This window comes from Poeciliopsis prolifica, unplaced genomic scaffold, assembly GCF_027474105.1.
Source record: "Poeciliopsis prolifica strain line A6 unplaced genomic scaffold, Auburn_PproV2 SCAFFOLD031, whole genome shotgun sequence".
In the NCBI taxonomy this organism is placed as follows: domain Eukaryota; kingdom Metazoa; phylum Chordata; class Actinopteri; order Cyprinodontiformes; family Poeciliidae; genus Poeciliopsis; species Poeciliopsis prolifica.
Window position 1 is genome coordinate 2,334,324 of NW_026562406.1, and position 12,343 is coordinate 2,346,666.

At 41.0% G+C, this 12,343-nt stretch overlaps 1 protein-coding gene across 3 annotated transcripts in view; it reads right to left on the reverse strand.

The window, feature by feature from the left end:
* arvcfb (ARVCF delta catenin family member b) overlaps positions 1-12,343 on the reverse strand; it is a 204,569-nt gene that overhangs the window by 154,811 nt on the left and 37,415 nt on the right. For all 3 annotated transcript variants that reach the window (XM_055050921.1, XM_055050923.1, XM_055050922.1), the window contains exon 2: positions 7,587-7,674. The gene's annotated coding sequence lies outside the window, so the exon portion shown is untranslated. The remainder of the gene's footprint in view (positions 1-7,586; positions 7,675-12,343) is intronic.

Here is a 12,343-nt window from a genome sequence, read left to right on the forward strand (position 1 = left end):
GCCAAGGAGAGAGAGACAATCGCCAGCTTCCTCCCGTCTGTCTCCTGGGCTGAGGCGGTGGGACGTCCCAATCTCTGGTTTGTTTTGAACGCAGCCTTGCGCCTTATCGGAGAGGAAGACGAGGCATCCCAATTAACATTCCTGCGCGGCGGCTTTCTGCAGAGAACTGGAAGCTCGGTTGCTCGCATCTTCACACGCTCACATCCCCACAGCATGGACATGGCTCATTTAGAAACCCATTGCTGTGAATATATAGGTACATATTTGTAAAATGCATGTAGAAATGTAAGCATGAAGTGATTAGATGCTAATAATTTAACCCGGAGGCCTATTCTTATATCAAAGCAAATGAAAAAAGAACATGAAAACAGGACAAAGAACATTAAGAATGACTGAAAAAGTACTTTTGGTTACACTTTGAAACCAGTAATAACATTACATGAAATAGTGATGTAGCAGGATGTTTGCCAAGCTGGGCAGAACAACGCATATAAGAATAACAGTGGTAAATTTTTGTTATACCTGAGGGGAAAAAAAGGAACAAATCATCAAAAGGTACGGAACCAGTTTCAGACCATCTCCTCCCAGTCTGGATATGAATTTCCCCATCAATTTAAAGCACTTATCACTTAATATTAGAAAACACTGATTGCAGCCCACATTGTAGATTTAATATTTGCTAATTATAAAATTATGGATTTTATGTTTTCTTGCAGCAAAAGAACCTGACAGACATGTCAGGTACTATACAATTATAAATAAGGATCCAACATCTTCTCACAACTGTCAAGTTTTTGTTTGCACATTTTGAAAGGAGGCAATGAGAAAACAAGATGGGAAAACAATCTAACTAGTTCATCCTATAATGTGAACTAGCTAAAGGCTGGGCTGGGGGGAATAAAAGACCAAAGTGGATTGTCGCGTCTTAAAATAAAACTGGTGTAAAAATGGCGTTGGTGTTTGGTACAAACATCTTCAAAGCCTTTGCTGCGTTTGCATTCGATCTGTTTCCTGAGATAATTACTTACATCTAAAAGATTTTGGGAAATGGGGGTAAGAGGTGGTGTTCCACCAATAATCTTCCTGAGGGAAACATGTACTAAGATGGGAACCATCTTCAGCATTTGTGGTCAGAACGACTCTCTGAAAGTATCCAAGTTAACAAAGGGACTGCTTATATGTTTTCCATATCAACAGTCAACTGATCAGTGAGCAATTTCACAATCCACGGTGAAAAAACCCCTTAAAGATTCGGAAAATAAAATTAGCAAAAAGTACCAACAATGCTTTTCATACTGGACCCGATTTAAGATGCTAGAAGTCCGATTTGATCTTAATCCTTCAACAAGTTTGGGTTTAGATTCAATCACGCCAACAAGGAAGTCATTCTACTACATAACTTGTGACAGGAACCCCTTTTCAAAGGTTCTGTCCCTTTATTCAGCACTTACTGTGCTGAATATATATCAGCAGGCATTAGTGGTATGTACCTATTGCGTGACAGCTGCTTGAGTTAGTTTGGCCCTGTGGCGTTTCCTCTATCCAGATGCAGATGGTGAACCAAGGAGCACAGAGTTGACTGATGGATCAGAAAACAGACGACCAGCCTGTATAGACTCCTGCTTCTGTCACTTAGTGGGCCTCAACATTACCACTTTTGATGGCGTGCAGAGCCCTGGTGGAATGCGTGTGGAAATCTTGCTCCTGAAATAGCCGAGGAGCAAGACCTTCCAACTGCAGTCACAGCAGGTCAAACACTGAGGAGGTTACAGACTCTTATCTGACTGACCAGTCTTGCTTTGTCAACTTGTACGGAGGAGACAGGGAGACGGTCCTGAGAAACGACTCCGCCAACTGGCAAAGGACAAGAAAGAAAGCAGAAAGAAAGTGTTCAGCTTGATGGAAGTTTCTGCAACTGTTAACGTCCAAATTAAAAAATAAAAATTTTTTTTTAAAAAACCCACAACGGACAAGCACGAGACAGCTGAGAGGCGATCAGCCAATAGCGCCCCCTCCCTCCCTCACTGGAGCTGGAAAAGAACAAAGCAATCCCATTAACAGAGAGGCACTTCCAATTTCCCTGCTTTGGAATTTGAACAGACAAGGCTTTTGGTCAGTGTTCTCGTTCATCAACTTTGTCATTTCCGTTCTAACAGGCGAAATGAAAACTGCCATATTAAAGCTGAATTAAGGTCTCTGAAGGGCTGTGGCTGTGATGGAGAATTCATTTAAAGTGAAGGCTGCGTAGACAAAAAGGTCAAAGACTAGAATAATGAATCTAACGGACGTTATATCTTGGAAAAGTATTCATACTCTTTGAACTCGTCACAGTTTAAACAAGTTTAGAAAAGACGCATTTCTATTTGTCTTCCTGAACAGAATCACTCGTAGAGCCGTCTGTCGGCAGTAACAGCTGCAGATCCTCCTTCTCTCCTGGGAAGAAAAGCCTCCCCACATCATGATGCTGCCACCGCCATGTTTTCACAATGGAGGTGGAGTGTTCAGGGTGATGTGAAGGGTCCAATTAAAAAAACAAACAACAAAACAAAAGAAAGGCCAGAAAGTTCAATCTCAGTCACATCAAAGCAGAGCACCTTGTTTCTTGCATGACATTTGTTTTTTGTTTTTTTATAAATGGTCAGATTTGAGGAGTGTGGAACTACTACACAGCTCCTTCAGACTAGCCAGCAGAAATCAGCAAACACCTTTTTTATAACAACTGAACAAAATCTAGGTACTTAATTGTGCTATAAAATGGCAATCTGTGACTGGAAAATACACAATACGGCCCCTTTAAAGTGTTCCTCACACCAGATTTTATGTCGGGGAATCAAAGGAAAGTGGCGTGACTATGTACGCATTTTCATTTTTCCCCTTCAAATTTGTGTTGCTCTACTGCACACATTTCCAGTTTTTCTGCTCTCAAGGAATAACTTGAAACACATCAAATAAATTACTTTTCTACAATCAGCAGTGCCGGTGGAGGCAGTAACTCAAGAAGTGAATTTAAACAAGAGCTGCACAGTCATCTGTCCAGAGTGAACCGGAGGAGCCCAAGGCAGCATCAGCCTGCAGCATCATCCTACAGCATCATCCTACAGCATCTGGAGACGAAAAGGCAGAACTACCCAACGTTTGTTTGCGACGCACCGGGCAGCAACAAAACCTCCCCGCCGCTCCGTCATCGTGTGAGGCCGCGCTCTCGTTCAGCGAGGCGTGAAGGACGTCCAGCCGTACGCACCGCACAGGAGATCCCGGGATTAGTCACGCTCGCCGGCTCTCTGCCGCTCTCCCCTGCAGCATCCAAACACAGAGTCTGAGCGCTATACAGCAAGGGCGAGATTGAGCTCCCAATGCTGAACCGCACACAGGGAGCTCTGTGCTAGCAGCTAATTATATTTGGGACAAACACAACGATCAGCACGTAAGAAATGGTTGACAGAAAGTCATCTAAACGGAAATCGGAATTTCTGGTTACATAAAATTAATCAGAAATTGCGATCTTTGTTGAAATTAAAATTTAAACATGTACTGCCACGTTGCTGCACATGGCCATTCTTGGCGCCAAGTACAGTGACACCGTTTCATGATTTAGTTGCACGTGGGAGATTTCGCCACACATAGCTGCTTTGTTTTTATATTTTGTGTGACTCTGGGGTCATTGTTCTGCCGCAGCATGAAAACTGGTGGGGGTACATATAAGCTTTACACCAACCTCAGTCATATCTGGACTCTGCAAGCATGAGCTTTTACTCCAACCGCACCTCCAGCTCCACACTTCAGGTAGATATATGAAATCCTCTAGAGTCTGAAAAGCAACATTTCCCCCTGTTAGGTGCTTTCCTAAGATGACATGCTGGAAGTGGTGCGTTGGATGAAAGGTTGGACTCATTAATGAATTCGATGCTGATGTGAAAACCTTGTCACTGCAACATGTAATTTTCTAAAACGATCGCACGTTCGGCTGAGGGCTGCAGCCGAAAGCCCATTTCGTTCTCCGTCTTATCCAATTCATGTCGACAGAGTGAGTGGAAAAAAAAAAAAGCTCCCCCTCTCTAGGTTTACATTAACTTAATAAGGTTCAGTAATATGTGTTCAATGCATGCGATTACAACCGGTACCTTCCGGCTTTTTCTGGCACTAAATAAGTAAAAGAAATTAATAATAAACAGTATTTGTTTACTTTCTGAAGAAAACCAATGGGTGTAATAAGCAGTGGGCCCTCAGGCAGAATGACTTGCATTTCATTCGGGCTTAAAATTCTCTGCATGAAGAAGTCATTTTTGAAACACCATATTGCCAAACAATAAGAAACAAAACCAAAAGGTTTTCATACATCTTAAGTGACCAACTCTGGTTTCTCTAAAAACCGTCGAAGTCACAGCAAAAAGTCTGTAGATATGGCAAACTCCTGCCAAGAATCTCTGCCTATGCACGTTCAGAACTAATGAGAAAGTTGTCTCGACCTTTTTTCAAATGCAACCATTTACATTTAGATGAGTCACATGGCAGAGCTGATCTGGTTTAGAAAGTAGAGGGACATTTGAAAAAAAAAAAAGACAGAAGTCCTTTTCCTCACATTTGAGTGTTTTAAGTCAAACTAATTTTGATACCATACAGAAAAAAAAATAACATGACTAAACAATGATTCAATTTGTTAAGGGAACAAAGTTTTATCTGAAAAAAATAAAAAATAAAAATTGCTCCCTAAAGCTAATAGTTGGTTGGGCTATTCTTACCCCCAATAATTGCAATCACAATGAACCTTTTATTGTCACTTTTATGTCATGTTTTCACAAAGTCACGTTGGTTCGGTCACCTCTTTCCTGCTGATCGAAATATGAAACAATCCTTTAAAATCTGCATTTTGGATTTACTCTGGTTATCTGTTCTAAAGTTATGATCTGAAACATTTAATTGTGACCAAAAACAAAAACAACTAAAAAGAGAATAGATCTCGAAGGGAAAAACAGTCTGTAGAAATCAGATTGAATGGGACAGATTAGGCTTCATGTTAGACAGCAAAGTGGGATCTTTATATTTTTACACTTAATTTTATTATAAAAGCTTTTATTCATGTGGGTGAACAGCGGAGACCGCCTGCTGGGTTCCTCCGGCCATTACTAATCGGTTTTCACAGGGACGACTTCTGCGCTGCCACAGTGCAGGTGATGCCTTCAAGGCCTCTCAGCATGTTTTCCAAACCAGCATGTGGAGGTTCATCACAAATGATGACTGTGCTCCAATTCACAGCAACATGTTTCCATTATTTCCCACTGAAAATGCTTGTTATTCTTCCTTTGCTCACAATTTAAGTCATGTCCTCTACGTACGCTATGTATTTCCTCACCATTTCTGTCTTTTTCGCTTCATAATTCCACTTTCCATCCTCTTTGGCGTTAATTCTTTTCACGCTCTTAAGCATTGAAGTTCGGTACAGAAACGTTATCGTCCTACTGAGCAAGGTGGCCTCTTCCTCTCCCATTTTCGGTTGCATGAAACCCGAGGACGTGCGAGTTGAAATCCCCCCGGCTCAGACCTCGAGGTCAAATTACTTCTCACACTGTATGCTCACACGGTGACTGTCCGCCATAATTGGCCCCTTGCCAGTAGATTAATAGGCATTCTCTTACTATCAAAAGGGTCTTTCCGAAGAGAGGCTTCAGAGAATTAATTTAACCAATGACATTTTGGAGAACTAAATTGTTAAGAACAAGCCGACCTTGATGGTAGAGGGAAGACTTGCGGACGGATAACCTCTCTCCCACTGCGCAGATGCATTTAACCCTCACTGCACAGCAATTTGCTCTGTGCTACAATTTGAAGCCGATGGCCCTAAAACAGGAATTCTGAGCAGGCAAAAAAGTGGTCTCCTATTAAGTGTCACACAGAAAGGTCAAGGTCAACATGTGTAAGGAGAAAAAGAAACCATTTTGTATGTTTATGAGTAGATGCCAACACTTTACACAGGATAGCGTCCAACATGCTAAAGGTCACAGAGAGAGTAGGAAGTAGATAAAAATAAGAGAGAAAATTATATATTTATCTCCTATTTTATTGTCCTCATTAATTTCACATCTTCGTTTTTTTTTTTTATGTTGAGCAGTTCTACTAGAGATGCTCCATAAATTTTCGAGTTATTTATCTTTTCTTTTTCTTTTTTTTTGTACAGTGAAAGCATCAAACCCAAGCACTTCCAGGCTGCACTGACCACAGGACCATCACTGTGTTCCAGCTGCAGACAACAGAGTTAAAGTCAGGTGTAGGGAAAAAGGAGCAAACAATTTCTACAACCAGCCCAGCACTTCTGTCCAACATTAATTAATTCAACATTAAAGTGCACTAATCATTCCAGGACTTTTTACTTGTTTTCTGAAGTTTGTGGGTTTTATTGCTTTTTTTTTGCACTTTAATTTAAACACATAACCAAGCAGTGCTCAAGGAGGTGGTTAAAAGTAGCTTCATATCTAATGCTAGTGCTGCTTCACATCGACCCCTTGGTGCCAATTTTTATTTTTGCAAGCCTTTACATCTTGTCAGGCTTTAAAGTGCGTGTCTGATCTGAGGCCAGGATGTAAATCCTGACTGAGGTGACGGGCTGCAGCGCCGCTGATCTACTGCGCCTCCGAGAAAATCCAACACAGGAGCTCCAGCTCTGCTTAACAGAAAGCACCACACTAAAGCTTGGAGTTCGGTCGTGTCTTCTCCTGGTGCCAAAACTTGGGAATGATTTGTTTTAACTGTCAGGAATAAGATTAACCCCGGCGGAAAAGGAATAGCAAACCCTTGTTAGTCGGAGTTCAGTAAATCAGTGGCTAAAGAGAAACATAGTGTCAAGAGGTAGAAAAGGCTGTCCATTCGTTTTTCTTTCTCCCCCTACTTTTTATTTGACGTCCATAAATAGGTGCAACTTCAGTGTATGACTCCCTGGCAACCAGCATGAGAGTCTGAACTGTTTGTCAGGTAGGAGTGACTCTTTATCCCACTTTCCTAAAACAAGAACATTCGTAATTTGGAAAACGGTGAAAGGAAGGGGAATCCAAAGAACCGCTTTAGAAACACGGCGCTCACATACAGTTGCTAAAGACGAGACATGTGGACAGGATGTAACAGAGAAGTCTCTCTAATACACAGCAATCTATTGTTTTAGTCTCACTTATTGTCAGAAGACAGATTACAGGATCAACAGCTGTAATTGATTGAGTTTTCGCTCCTGTTATGAAAACTGAGACATAAATGACGAACCACATTTATTAGCAGTCCCGATAAATAAAAGAAGAGCTCTAGGCGTTCCAAACATCTTAATTGTAGATGGCAATAATTATGGAGGGCGCTGTAAATCACAGCAAAAAAATAGTACCAAAGTCACCCCAAAAAATATCTAATTTAACATCAGAATGCAATAATTTTTTCATTAAAAGTAGCCTGGTTAAAAAAAAAAAAAAAAAAAAACGTAACCCAGTTTCATACAGTCAGAAGCCGGGCAGGTCGTCAGTCATTCAGTCCTGTGAATGTTTTCATTATTCAGTGTTATTTTACCCGCCTAAACGAAAGACTTGAGAGGTTTGGCAAAAGGATGATCTTACCCTTGGTTGATGAGAACGACCCATGCAAATCTCAGAGCCGGTTGACATCCGTCCAAAGCAGGGTCACGACCTTTTTGAGCTGCTGGTCCTGCAAAGACAAAAACATCTTTAAAAACATCTAAAAATATATTTTATTTTAACAAGCAAAAGGAATAAATGTTAAAACTAGATCAGATTTCCCAATGAAATCTGTTCTTTAGATTTCATGCAATGGGAAATGAATATTTTATTTGGTAAAAAGCTATTAACCCTCCTCTTGTCTTCGGGTCATTTTGACCCGAAGACAAGAGGAGGTTGTTCTTATTTTTTTCGTCAAGTTCACATTTGAATTGCTGCAGCAGAAAATTCCATCTGAGTTGTGAACACTGTAGGTCTGATTCAGGACTGTTAGATTTCAAGTTTCTGTATGCAGTTGCAATTAAAAAATGTTTTATAAGGGCTTGTCCTCGGGTCATGTCAACCCGAGGGCAACAGGAGGGGGGAAATTTGAAAAGATATCAGTTTTACGGAGATCAATGATGCCATTCCATACTGTTTGCCTGTCCAGCTGTGATTTCCTTAGTCTTCCGGTCAGTCTGACCTGAGGCCTGGGTTTGGTTATTTTTATTTCTTTTGTAAAGTTCACATTTGGATTGCTTGAGCCTAAACTTCCCCCTGAGTTGTGCACACCATAGTTCTGATGCAGGACTGTTAGATTAAAGTTTCTGTATGCAGCTGCAATTGAAAAACATATTTTTTAAGGGCTTGTCCTCGGTCGACATAAGCCGAGGACAACAGGAGGGTTAAAGCTCTTCAGTTTAAATTTATATTACATCAGAGGCGAGACAAGAGAAGATGTCTCAGTTTGTCTAATTTCTGACAAACCGAGGATAAGCGAGAAATCAATTGGAGCAGGAGTGATGCTGATGAAGGTTGTTGATAGATTTAATAACAGAAAAAAAGATTAAAAAAAACAGGAAAAAGAAAAGCAAACATCCGGAAACAGAACAGAAATCGAAACCTAAAGAAAGAGCTTTGATATTTTGGAGGTCTGATTGTGGCATGAAAACACGTTGAGTGCAATCAACAGATTGAATGGGAGCAGAGCGGGGAGAAGGCAACAAGGAGCCAGGGATAATTACAAATACAGGGAAAGACTAATTAAACAAAGCTACAGATCAAAAAAATACAAATCATTCAAATTACTGGACCTCAAAACAAAGAATTCAGACAAAAAACAATCCCAAAGGTCGTTGGACCGTGATCTGGAGGAAACATTTCAACTGTCTTTACTTTAACTGTGCAGACTGAATCTGCCAAGCAAGTCCCTCCACCCGCCTCCGCTGTGCAGACGGATTGCACTGATCATAGCATCAACGCGTCGACTCCTGCTGTGGTTAAGATACGCGCCAGCATGTCGACTGCATCGACTGTATTCCATCGCATTTGTAATTTACAACCAACACCGACTGTCTCGGTGTGCCGCTGCACTGAGGAAGATGGCCGCTGCTGCCACTTTGGGTTGCACACACAGAGTCAAAGAAAAATAAATAAATGAATGAACGAGATGGTGACAGACTGACAGATGAACCGTGGCCTGCAGCTAAGCAGGTGATGGACTCTGCACTCTGAGCTCCTCAACCACCTCTGCTTTTGCTCCACCTGATTGTTGCACTCTGGAATATTAACTAAATGTAAACTGAATACATTTGTGCACTTTGCAAAAAAAAAAAAACATCAACTGATCACTCTTGGCTATTTATATAAATTTCCAATCTTTATAGGTGATGTAACCACTTTTACCACCGTTCAACTTTCTCTTCCTCGGTGAGCATCAGGTGCCCTCAGTCTAACCCAGCTCTTGTCTGGACTGCTACATCGCCATGCCTCCCCTCAGTCACCCAAACACAAGCCTACTTACAAATGTCCCAAGAGGCGCATTATTAAGAAGTCAATGCAGCTCAGAAATCACATCCGCCAGCCTCCTCCAGCAGTAGACTGATTAATATTTCACAGGTTTTCAGAGCTCGGGTTGCATGTGATAAAACAGACAGAAGGAGAGGGAGCTCAGAAAGCGATCACATTACACAGTAACCCTGTAGTGTTTAAATCTGGGTGTGTTTTTTTTTTTTTCTTTTTCTGCCTCTTCTGTTGTCTGAGGAAGAGTTTGGGAAGCTCACATTTCACTCCATCCTTTAGAAAACAAAGCTTTACAAACATCTCCTGATTCTAATGCTGTGGTTGTAATGGGAATCCCTCAACTCACAAAAGCTGCGAGTCGGGAGTTGAGCATGTGATGATGGCATTTCCTAGTGCAGGTCACCTATTGGCTGCCCTCTCATATGCAGGAAACATTCGCACAGCCCTGAAAGCAGAAACAAGCAGCCCGGTAGGTACTGAGAGTGGCTTTTAAAGGGGAAGACGATCAATTAAAAAGCAATTTGCTCTTCACCCGACTCCACATAGAGTCTCCTCCACGTTCCTGACACGCAGCCTCTACTCAGGGCCTCATTCACAGTCTGATGAGCAACACGAACGCAGCCGAGCATGACAATCTGATCGGCCCCCGCTGGTCACTGGGAAAAATCTACACCGTATTACAACAGAATCCAGGTTGGTGGAGTAAAACGCTGCAGCAGATACTGAAGCCTGTACATCTAAACATGTGGACACTCATCAACTTCTCCAGGCCCCACAGGTTAGACAACATGGTGGAGTCGCTGCTCCAACACCAATGGACCGTGTGTTTGAACATGTGCGTCTTTAGGATGGAGCTTTAGATCCATGTGTAATACTCAAAACAACTCTTCATCATTTGTGGCGCATTTTACTCTGCCTTGATATTCTTTCTTTTTTTTTTTTATAAACCAAATGTGGCATAAAATCAACTTTACAGCCAGTTTATGGAAGAAAACCACAAGCTGGATTCTAGATTATAAAATAAAACTGAGCAGAAATGGCAATGCATTATGGTCTTGCTCAAATGTCTTCGGGTCAATTACTTTCCCACACAGAGTCTCGTACAGAAGGTTTGGATTTACTTTTTTTGTAAACTCATTAATAATAAATACTTATTTAAAAAACTTTATTTTGTTCACTGGGTAATATTTAAACATGTTTGATGTTCAGAAACATTTAAGTGTAAATATTTATAAAAAGTAGAAAAGGAGAATGGGGGAAACACTACTTGACTTCACTGTAGTATATATTTTCATATTCAAATAATTAATTTAGCCATTAAAAACAACCAAATTGATGAAAAATATACATACCTGATATATGAACATTTGCTACTTAAAATCCCTGCTCCCATGTTGTTAAGAATACCCCATTTATTTACTTTGTGTCAGATCAATAGCCCCCAGATCAATACCCCTCTGATTCTTTACTGAATGAAGAAAACTAAAAGTCAGTCGACGAGGTTTGAATGAAATCAAATCTATTTCAAATTAAACTTTTTTTCCTCCCTACTTCTCGTCTCAGAAACGCTCATGTGATTCTTTCCGCTGTTAGCCGCTCCTGGTTTATGTTGGGCTCAGCTACAGACGTTTGTATGGAAGATTCATAGATGTTGACAGATGACCTAACGTGGAAGGCATTCAGGAAGCAACCTGGTTTCTTTATCAATGACAGAGCTGCTCAGAAACACCAGAAAGGGAGAGAACGGGAGGGACTGTTTCCACACCGGGTTGCAGGGTCTAATGATTTAATGCTACGCTCATTGTCTATGCTAAATATACCCATCTGTCCTGACGTTACCCTTACAGAGTAACTTTTATCAACTTGAAAATAACACCTACAATCTCTTTTGCTTTCTAGCACACAACTAATAGCTTTGGATTAGTTGGTGTGAAAATACAAGAAGAAAATAAACTTCAGAATCCGACATGTTGCACTATGGGTATTGTGTTCCCGTTTGTGTCAAGCTTTGGGACAAATGCCCAACCATCCGTCCATTTAGGAGATTCTCCCCAGACTTGAACGTTCTCTTTGGAGGAAAAGCTCATTTATATATAACTTAACGTGCAATATTGTATCTCCACAAACACAAACACACTCGTTCTACGAGTCACCTACAAATCAATAGGCAACTGCTGCCCTGTGGCATGTCGACATGCAACAGGAGGGAGATGTACTCCAACCCAATCCTCTGATTGCAAGACGCTACAAACTGAATCCCAGTATTTTTTCTGGCAAGGGTGCGACTTTCTGGACTTGATTTGGTTTTGACGGCATACAGTCAGCATGAATGTGAAGCGCCCTGCTGTTCCTACAGGGAAAGACACAAACGAACAAAAAGAGAGAAAATTGTGTTAAAAAAATTCTCTCTTTGCACAACTGAATTTGGACATCTAGACTGTGAAGCGGTTATCAAACGCCTGCATCGCCAGTGGAAATTAAGGCGCTATCTGATGTTTTCGGTGAATAACTTACTGACGTCACATGATTTATCAGAGGTGCAAAAGTTCAGGGAGGAACAAGCAGAATTAGAACATCTAGAAGTGTCCTGAACTTTAGCTACTTTGGTAATATTTTAGCAGATTTTCCTCTTCGCTGAAATCGGGGGAAAAAAACTAAAAAATAATGAGGTATGAATAAAATTACCCCAGTTGCCCACGTCCTTGTTACCTTTCATGTCGCAAAAGGAGACTCTGTGCTTTGCAGATCCATTCATCACATTTTGAAAGCTTTTATACAGATGTGTTGTTGTTTAACCTCTTGACCTACTGTCTCCAGAGTAATTTTCATACACAAATTGCTCATTTACATTTTGTGCT